Below are 11160 nucleotides of genomic sequence, written 5' to 3'. Positions count from 1 at the left end.
AAAAAAAAAAAAAAAAAAAAAAAAAGAAGCTGAACACTCATTGGTAATACAGGAGTTATTAATAAATTATTTTTAGGTGGCTAGAAAGGGTAAAAGACTCATCAGTGGAATTTTCCTTTAATAAAAAGCAGTCCCAAACCATTTCTTCTTTAACAGAAAGCAGCCTGAAGAGTCTGGCATAGATATGCAAACTAGGAGCTTTTATATGTAAATGCTGGCAGCTGTACCTGGAAGCCAGATACATTCAATATGGCATGTCCCACCCTCTTTTCCTTGTCACCACATGTGCTGGTGTCATGTCAACCTCCAGGTAAAACCACGTGTACAGGTATGATGGCCACCACCAGGTAGAGGCTGTATTTGCATAATAAAATACTGTGGTGGGAGGGCCAGTTTTTTCACTGTCTATGTAAATGGCACACCTAGTCAAATCAATCCTCTAAGCCCTATGTAAATCAATCACTGCTTCCTCAAGCTTCTGTACAAAATCTATTGTATTCTGCCCCAAATCAGAGAACCTCTTTTGGGCAACCCACTTTCTCAGCATGAGGCACCCCCCGTATGTGTCTGTGCCCTGAATTCTTTCTGGACCATGACAAAGAACCAGGGTATATACCCCAGACAACAGAGCCATTTCACTGGGTCACCCTGCCTGTGGAAAGGAGCTGCCCCTGCGGTTTCCCCTGAGCTGTTCTTTCGCTCAATAAAAGCTCCTCTTCATCTTGCTCACCCTCCACTTGTCTGCATACCTCATTCTTCCTGGTCTCAGCACTCACTGAATAGTAAGGCTAAAAGAGCTGTAACACAAACAGGGCTGAGACATGCCCCTTGCTTGCCACATTGCAGGCAAAGAGAAGGAAAGAAGAGCTGTGGCCCTTTGGGGATCCCAGACCTGGGAGTTCCCCGAGCCAGGGTTGTGAATCCCAAAGAGGGAGTCCTGCAGTTCCTGATGTCTCCAAGCTTCCGGGCACCACTGTGTTCCCCATTGCCAGCCATAGAAGCTGCTTGCAGTGTTTCTGGTCCTACCGTAGCCTCAGATAGCCAGCGTCTGTCCCGGCACCTGGAGCTGCCCACCCTGCTGCAGCATCCAGCATGTCTGATTATACACAGTGGCCAGACACCATGCTTGCTCACACACCTCTCACCATTCCACGTCTGACTCACCCTTGACAGGTTTGGGACCCAAGCTAGTAGCATGAGCTGAGTACAGCCTGCAAGTCTGAGTGTGTTAAATGAGCCCAGCGTGCCCAGGCAAAACTCGGACAAAGGCACCACTGGCCACAGAGGTTCTTAGCTAGAAAAACACCCCAAGGATCCTGTAACACTAGGTAGATTCCATGTCTTTACTATTGTGAATAGTGCTGTGATGAACGTAAGAGTCCATATGTCTTTTGGTAGAATGCCTTATTTTCCTTTGGGTGTACACCCAGTCGTGGGATTGCTGGGTTGCATGGTAGTTCTATTTTTAGTTATTTCACTAATCCTCAGAGGAATGCAAATCAAAACCACAATGAGATACCCTCTCACACCAGTCAGAATGGCTATTATTAAAAATCAGAAAATAACAGATGTTAGCGAGGCTGCAAAGAAAAGGGAATGCTTATACATAAAATGTAATTTAGTTCAGCCACTGTGGAAGCAGCTGGAGATTTATTGCATAGCTTAAAGCAGGGTTTCTTAAAGCAAGGGCAGGAACTACCTGCAATGGAATCATGTGTGATACCTGTTAAAAAGGCAGATTGCTGGACTCACTGTAGGCTTGCTGAATCAAAATTTCTGGGATTGAGACCTGGGAATCTGAATCTTGAACACACATCCTAGGAGATTCTCATGCACACTGAAATTGGAAAATTGCTGTTTTAGTTATACTTCTGGTAGAGTTTCTGTAACCAATGAATTTAAATTGGGTCTTCACAAGAAAAATGCTCTAGCTTTAAATTGAGAAATGCTGTTATGTTAGCACCAACCATCATATTAGTTATGATAATAAACAAGTAATTATAGAGGACCTAATTTGAATCTGCCCAATGTGTATTTTTGAGCAATGGCCAGAAACAAGTCTTAAGAATATTGTGCAAAGTTAACTGGAAAGAGGGGAGACCTTGTGGTTTATAACCAGAAATGTGGGATTAAGGGGAAAAATTTGGTGATAACTATTAAAAGGAAGGGCCAGATCCTCAAACTCTGAAAGAAAAAGAATATAAACTAGTGAAAAGTGAAAACCCCAGTTAAATTATGTAGCTGTGACACTCCTAAGGGCAGAGGCTATAAGTAATTCAGTGCTGCACTCCCTGTACCAAATGATGGCATTTTTCTTAAGATTCCCTTTTAAAAATATGATGGAAACTGGGCTCAGTGGCTCACGCCTGTAATCCCAGCACTTTGGGAGGCTGAGGCGGGCGGATCACGAGGTCAGGAGATCGAGACCACGGTGAAACCCTGTCTCTACTAAAAATACAAAAAATTAGCTGGGAGCGGTGGCAGGTGCCTGTAATCCCAGCTACTTGGGAGGCTGAGGCAGGAGAATGGCGTGAACCCGGTAGGTGGAGCTTGCAGTGAGCCGAGACTGCGCCACTGCACTCCAGCCTGGGCGACAGAGTGAGACTCCATCTCAAAATAAATAAATAAAAATAAAAAAATAAAAATATGATGGAAACTCTGGACCCTACTGAAGGTTAAAAGTAGGCACTTAATAGATATTTGTGAGATTAAATTGTTTACATAGTGTTATGCCTGGTTTCTTCCCTTCACTGAATGTCTTGGCTAGTGTTCTTAACTTTGACACAATTATAGACCCGTTTGCTAGAAAAACAAGTTCAGGTTTCCTGTTTTATGGTAGATGTACCTGATAGCAGTAACTTCACTTTAGCATACCCTGAGAATGACCCTGTATGGCAGACCCACCTGAATGTGTGCTTGGAGTTCGGAGCTAAGGAATATGGCAGTGGCCAATGCGGAGATTCATTCCTTATCTATGAGAAACATCTAAACCCATAGCCCGTCCTGTGAACTGTGGGCCATACAGGTGATCAAGGCCTATTGTTTTGGGTTAAATGAGGTTTGCCAGGTAAGGATTGTTAGGGGGCAGTGGTTAAGTGAAAATGCTGTATAAATATAACTGCATGCCTTTTGCAAGTGGTTGCAGTTCTCCTGATCAGCCCACTGCCAGTGAACTCTCTCCCCTGTATGTAATTGCCCCAGTAAAATTCCATGACTCATTTGCTGATCCTGGGTCCCTTGAATCTGGTGCTATCCCCATTGGAATCAATTGGGGTTTGGCACAACACCTATTTAGGGTAAAAAGACCTATTGTACTGAACTTCCCTTCCTCCCAATCTTTTACTGAAATAATAGAAAAGATGTTAAAATAAGAATAAAATCGTAATAGTGCTAGAGAGGACATCAGCAGGTCAGATATTTTGAGAAATTATTCAAAGATAAGCAGATGTGATCAAACCAATGAAGAAGTGAAAACAGAGGAATTGAAGTCACTAGAGATGAATGTGGTTCTTCCTAAGGGAGCCCTGGGGAAGCTAGGAACTTGGCTCATCCATACAACATTAGGGAACTATGGAATACTTGTCAGGGTAACGAATTAAAGGGTGCATTCCCTATCAGCTGGTCATCCCCCACCTTCCTCTATAGACACAGGGTGGCCTCCTTCAAGATAAAATCTGGAGGAGTGCTCTCTGTGGAAATGGGGTGCTGTTTTAGGGGGAGGTCTCCTAGTATGGCTGCTGTGCCTTGAAGGGGAAGCAGAACAGACATTGCGGGACTCATATCACAGACATGGAAGGGAAATTTTAGAAGGTTGCAATCACTCCGCCCAGGAGATATTTACACAGAAACACTCACCTCAGTCATGAGTCAATTCCTTTTATTTTTTGGTATGTTCCCAGCTGCCATACCACTTTCCTGCTCACAAACGCTACAGGGTATCTGCTGCTGTAACTCCCGCCCTTATACGGACCCACAAACCAGCTCTTTCCAATCAAGTGAGAGTGTCTACTTCGTACAATGGTCTTGTACCTCCTTTAGACTAACACTTCCACAGATAACTGTACACTTTGGGCAAAATATAGAATACGGCTAGTTGAAAGTAGTTGAACGCAATTGAAAGAAGGTACTGACAAGGAGTCAACATTTGAAAAAAGGGAATGGCGGTAGGTGAGTTTTTTTGGTTTTTTTAAATGGCTTTTGGCCTGAGGGCGGGCTCACCTGTTTACCTGTGTCATGCAGGGGTAAAGGGTGGGGCGGATGGCTAAAACCCAGGTTAAAAAAAAAAATCCATCATCTTGCTGGCTTGAAATACCAGAGGATAGAGTTTGGGGCATTCATCACTTCTGAAAAGTGAGAAGGAAATTCCCCAAAATTGAAAGCCAAAGAAGGGGAACCCTATACTCTGTATATAAATTCTACCCAAATGCTGTGCTGACCTCCACACTTTGAACTAACCATACACAGGGAAGATTCCAAGCAGCCTAAATGAAGACTAAAAGAATCGGACTGAGATTTGACTTACTGCTCATTACAGTTTTTCAGCCAATTTAACTTCCTGCTTAAAACAAAAGTTTTTAGAGGAACAGAATAGCATCCAGAGTCTTTACAACATATTATTCCAATGTCCAAGACACAACCCAAAATTGGTCTACATAAAAGGGAACAGGAAAACAGAACTCATATAGGAAAAGACAATGAAGACTGGTCCTGAAATGACTAAGATATTGCAATTAGCATGTGAGAATTTTAAAGCAGCTATTCAAGAAGAACTTTTGTTGGGGAAACACATACATGGCTAAAAGGAAAACCAACACTAACCATCTCCATTAATCCTCCAAGCTCTTCATTTGTGGATTATGATTTACAAGAATTTCAGAAAAAACCATAGCATTAAACAGAAGGTCCAAGATTAATAAATCCAAACAACTGAGCCCAGAGAAAACAGATAGTTTAGGGAGCAGAGGAGAACTTGAAAACGTTATTAGTATCCTTAAAGATATTCAAGAGGAGATTGCGCTGATAAAGTAGTGAGGCTGCCAGGTGTGGTGGCATGTGCCTGTAATCTCAGCTGTTTGGGAGGCTGAGGCAGGAGAATCCCTTGAGCCCAGGAGTTTGAGGCTACAGTAAGTTGTGATTGTGCCATTGTACTCCAGCCGGGACAACAGAGTGAGACCCCATTTCTGAAAACAGACAAACCAAAAACAGCCACTGTGAAAAAAGAACAATCAGTAAATACCAAAGAAAAGAATACTTGGAAGTAAAAAAGGAATAATGGATTTACTGAAGACCAAGTTGATGTTCTGGAAAATGAAATTTACTAGAATATAGAGAAATAAAATAAATGGTGGAAAATATGAGAGAAAAGTTGAGGCATGGAGGATAGACCCAAGAAATTCAAGTTCCAGAACACAATTTTTTCTTAGTTGGAGAAAGACAAGTGTCTTTAGATGGAAAAAAATCATGTCAGCCATATAGAATTAGACAGAAAACAAACAAAAACCCAAATACCCATGCCTAAACACAACCTGGTGAAATTTCAGAACTCTAAGCATAAAGAGAATATCTTAAAAGAATTAGGAAAAGCAAAACAGATTACTTACATTGGAATGAGAATCAGACTGATAGACTTCTTATCAGTAATCCTGTGTGTTGGAAGACAGCAGAATACTGCCTTTAACGTTTTGGTAGAAAATGAATTTCAACCTGAATATACCCAGCCAACTAATAGGTAAATGTGAGGGCACAATGTAGACATGTTTAGATATGTTAGGATCAGAATGCTTACTGTTCATGCATCTTTTAAAAAAATTGCTTCAGGGAAATAAAAAAAAGAATACAAGAAAGAGGACACCATGGGTTGTAAAAGCATGGAAAGATGTGAAATTTTCAGAAAATAAAGGTATGTTTTATAAAATTATTCCTCTCCTTAGAAGAAATAAAACCAGATATTGTTTATTGTTGACAGGATTGCCATTAGTGATTGAAACTGGTTAGGAAAACCTTTCACTTTGCATTTTATACTCTTCTGTATTATCTGTGTTTATTTTTGTTTTGAATACAGATTACTTGCAGTCTTATTTTTTTTTTTTTTTGAGACAGAGTCTCTCTCTGTCACCCAGGCTGGAATGCAATGGCACAATTTTGGCTCACTGCAACCTCTGCCTCCCAGATTCAAGCAATTCTCATGCCTCAACCTTCCGAGTAGCTGGCATTATAGAGGGGCACCACCATGCCTGGATAATTTTTGTATTTTTAGTAGAGACGGGGTTTCACCATGTTGGCAGGCTGATCTCAAACTCCTAACCTCAAGTGATCCACCCACCTTGGCCTCGCAAAGTGCTGGGATTACAGGTGTGAATCACCACACCTAGCCACAATCAAAATTGTAACTTAACTTTTAAAATCTACCCACCCCCCACCCCTCACCAAATCTAGTAGTCCTTATCTTCTAAGCATGTTAACAAATTCCTCCTGAAGATATTTCATAAGAAGAGGAGCTAGTCCATTTAGTTTAGGATAGTTTTGGAAAAGGTTTGGGCTGCTACTAAGATAAACTTACAAATAAAAGCATTTCAGAAAAATCTTCCAATTCAACTGCACACAAAGATGGTAAGATGTAGACACAAAATAAAAATGATTTTTATTTCTTCACAATAATCTGAAAGTGGATTTTACAAATTATAACAAAGAACTATTCTCTCTGCTTCAAAAAGATTGTCATCTAATGATCAAAAGCAGAACTGTCCAATATGGTAGCCACTAGCCATATGTGGCTATTGAGACTTGAAATGTGGCTAGTCTGCATTGAGATGTGCCGCAAAGGTAAAATGCACATGAGATTTTAAATACTTAACATGAAAAAAACATAAAATATCTCATTAACAATTTTTAATTACACATTGAAGTGATACTTTAGATGCATTGGGTTAAATCATTTTATTATAATTAATTTAATCTTTGCATTTTACCTTTTAAAATGTGGCTATTAGAAAATTTAAAATTACATTTGTGGCTTTTATGTGTGGCCCTCATTCTACTTCTATTAGACAGCCCTGGCCGAAAACACCAAAATGTTGCACACATCCATTATTGCTCAAATGAGATTTCTGAAAAGAGAGTTTTTAAAAAAGAAAATGGTAACACTCTGGCTCATTTACTAAGAAATCTCCCTGGGAATGGAGAAAGAATCAATGCTAACATACTAGAACAAGATAGGAAGTTGGGAGAGTAGAAAACATGACTGATTTTTCCATGTTTTCATGAAACGTGAAAGAAGGGAGAAGAAATATCAATTCTAAAATAAAAAAAGATTTGTTGGTTGAATGACTTCCAGTAAAATGTTTGCCTCTAATGCTTGCACTCTTCTAAAGGCAAAAATTATTCTTTTTATGATCATAGTTTCTTAATGCAATGCCATTCTATCTAGGAATATCCCACCTACAACTCTTCCTTAGTACTTTCCTGTGTATACATTGCTGAGTTTTTTTATGCTAAGGAATGTTCCTCCATTGATGTGATAATTACTGCCTTATTCTCATCCTCTTCAAAGCGTCTATAGTAGTTCAAATGAGAAATACATTTCGAAGCAGAGGTGACCTCAGTTCTAGTGATTGTCTTTCAAGCTGTATTTATTATCAGGGCAACTGGACTGATTATCCCTGACCCATCTGAAAAAGTCACTTTTATCATCAGAAAGAATTTACATTCTCTCTTGTTGAAGTGATTCGATTAGCTTATTTCCTGAGAAAGATCACGGTACATTCGGGCTCTCTGCTTTATCACTATAGAGCATTTGTCAGTTGTGATTTTCTATTCTGCTATGAAAGATGAAAAACAATTACAGTGTTTATCAACAAAATAGCTCTGTGGAAAGCAGAAAAAACAAACCAAGTTGAGAGTGAGAGTTTTCTTTACAATAATCAAAATCGGTGACAGAAGGAAGAGAAATGAGGATGTTAAAAAATCCCTCAGAACCAACAGAAAACAGAGGTCCTTTCAGTTACTGGCAGTGTTACGGGACCCCACTACTTGCCAGGGGTTTCTGCTCTATAGTCCCTTCTGCAGTCCCCGGAAATATGTACAGGAAAGGGGTCCCAATCCAGGCCCCAAGAGAGGGTTCTCGGATCTTGCACAAGAAAGAATTCAGGGTGAGTCTGCAGTGCAAAGTAAAAGCATGTTTATAAAGAAAGTAAAGTAGTTAAAGTACAGCTACTCCATAGACAGAGTAGGATGTTCCCAAAAGTAAGAGGAGGAATGTGTCCACCCTCTGTAGTGTTAAATGCTCTATAGTGATAAAGCAGGTACAATGCTGTATCTATAGGGAGATGTGCTCTGCTACAAGGGTTTGTGATAAAGGATTGATTTCTTAATTACTATATTTTGCAAGAATCAATATTATTATCTTTAAAGCAAAATTAGAAATGCCTTTGTTTTCCAGATATCGGGATATCTGGACACTCCCAAGTCTGGGTCTGTTTAGTAAACATTATTAATTTGTTCCCTTAACCATAAACATCTAGAGGTTGGGAATACCTACGTTTCTGGAAATGTAGCCCAGCAAGTCCCAGCCTCATTTTGCTAGCCCTCACTCCAGATGGAGTTGCTCTGGTTCACGTGTCTCTGACAGCAGGATTAAAAGATAATATGGGCCAGATGTGGTGGCTCACGCCTGTAATCCCAACACTTTGGGAGGCTGAAGCGGGCAGATCACCTGAGGCCAGGAGTTTTGAGATCAGCCTGGCCAACGTGGTGAAACCTCGTCTCTACTAAAAATACAAAAATTTGCCGGCTGTGGTAATGCGGGCCTGTGATCCCAGCTATTTGGGAGGCTGAGGCAGGAGAATTGTTTGAACCCAGGAGGCAGAGGTTGCAGTGAGCCAAGATCACTCCACTGCATTCCAGCCTGGGTGACAGAGCAAGACTCTCTCATAAACAAACAAACAAACAAAAAATGATATGGAAAAAGTGTTGTGAAAGCTCTTACTTTTACATTCTACCAACTCTGTATAAGGTCGGTGTTGGAGTCAAGCCATTAATAATCACAATTGGGATGGACAATTTAGCATCTAGGTCAGTGATTAGCAAATAATAGTTTTCTCATCCATGTTTGTTGAATTAGCATAAGATATTGTGGTTTATGTACTGGTATGGCTGGCTACTTTATCAAGGCAGTAATTTGTCCTTTATTCTTGCTGCTCTAGATATTTTTCCCTTTCCCAAGCTAAGAAGGTAGCCACATCTTGTGTTTTTTGTTTTTACCTAGGTGTTTTTTGTGTTGCATCAGGAAGCAGACATTGCCAAGCAAGAGAAGACAATTCCTTCTTAGCCTTTGGTTTGCAATAACCTTGGCTCAGTGAGAGTTATGTAGAAAGTTAAGTGCTTGGAACTTAACAGGTAGAAGCTGTTGGACCCAAGGGGAGAGGAAGATTCCTGAAACTAACAGATGGAGTCCGGTATGGGAGGCGTTGGGGGCGATTCTGTGCCAGGCAAAAGTATCACCCCAGGACTGCACAGTCTCAGGCTGGTGGACTCCAAGAATATAGTCCTGGGAGCAATGGCACAGATATCCCCTGCCTACCATCAGAAGACCATGTGGGCAGGGATGGTGAACTTAACAGAGACTAGCATGGACAGAGGTCTAGAGGATTCTTCTCTGACTCCTCCCACCAGCTATACTCTGGGACCTTTAGTTGAACCTGAGGAGGTAGAGAACCCTACTGAGGAGTGAGATTTAATGTCCCACCAACTGAATGGCTGGTGGTTCAGAGCAGATTAGAATTGTTTAGCATACATTTTCAACTTGCCACAATACTACCATCCTTGACAGTGCTTGCTTGGTCAATGACTCATCTAGAGCATAAAATGAAAAATTATTCACAGTATATGAGAGCTAGCTGTGACTTCTATGTTCATCTAATTCAGATTCTTCATTTTTAGGTTAGGAGACCAAGCTAAAACATATAAAAGAACTAGGCCAGGTGTGATGGCTCATGCCTGTAATCTCAGTGTTTTGAAAGGCCAAGGTAGGAGGATTGCTTGAAGCTAGGAGCTCAAGACCGGCCTGAGCAACATAGTGAGATCCTGTCTCTACAAAAAAATTTAAAAATTACCTGGGTGTGATGGTGTGCACCTGTGGTCCTAGCTACTTGGGAGACTGAGGTGGGAGGATTGCTTGAGCCCAGGAGTTAGAGGTTGCAGTGAGCTATGATCATGCCACTATACTTAAGCCTGGGTGACGGAGTGCGACTATGAGTCTGGGGAAAAAAAAAAAAAAGATATAAAAAAATTTGTTCTAAGTCATGAGCCCAAAGCCAGTGCAGGGCTGAGACAGTGGGCTGTCAACCCTCAGTCCACTTTTCTTTCTACCTCACTACTTGTAAAATTCAGTCTACTTTTTTTTTTCTACTTCACTACCTGTAAAATTCAGACATATTATGGGAATATAGACTAGCCCTTATGAAAGTAAGATCTTACAATTTTAAAATGCAGTAACAATGGAAACTTAAAAAATATCCAGATCTGATAGTGGAGGTATCTGATAGTGGCCATGTGTATTTTCCATTTACTCCCCACTATAGAAATTGTGAGCAGATGACCTGAGTCATATATAAAGTGGGTGATACTACAGTTTCTGACAATTAAATACCTCTTCTGTAGGCATTTTAAATATGGATATGTGTATGTATGTGTGTTAATATATAGACACACATCCAGAAATCTTTCTGCTGTCAAACACTGGGTAGAAATTTCTTTTCAGTTGTGTGTGTGTGCGTGTGTGCATGTGTGTGTGTATGTATATTAAACCTACTTAATAGCTAAATTAAAAGTTTATTTATAATTTATGATTGGGTCTTCTTTTCATAAGAATCACCCTGTATGGGCCGGGCGCGGTGGTTCACGCCTGCAATCCCAGCACTTTGGGAGGCCGAGATGGGCGGATCACGAGGTCAGGAGATGGAGACCATCCTGGCTAACACGGTGAAACCCCGTCTCTACTAAAAAATACAAAAAACTAGCCGGGCGAGGTGGCGGGCACCTGTAGTCCCAGCTACTCGGGAGGCTGAGGCAGGAGAATGGCGTAAACCTGGGAGGTGGAGCTTGCAATGAGCTGAGATCCGGCCACTGCCCTCCAGCCTGGGCGACAGAGCGAGACTCTGTCTC

General features: G+C 41.0%; 1 long non-coding RNA gene across 1 annotated transcript in view; it reads left to right on the top strand.

Annotated features, from left to right (window-relative positions):
- Positions 1 to 11160, top strand: part of LOC108527249 (uncharacterized) — a 42694-nt gene that overhangs the window by 30925 nt on the left and 609 nt on the right. The window lies entirely within an intron of this gene.

Source organism: Rhinopithecus bieti, unplaced genomic scaffold (genome assembly GCF_001698545.2).
Source record: "Rhinopithecus bieti isolate Rb0 unplaced genomic scaffold, ASM169854v2 scaffold_2453, whole genome shotgun sequence".
NCBI lineage: Eukaryota > Metazoa > Chordata > Mammalia > Primates > Cercopithecidae > Rhinopithecus > Rhinopithecus bieti.
The sequence above is the reverse complement of the archived record's forward strand: the minus strand, read 5'-3'. Positions and strand labels throughout refer to the sequence as shown.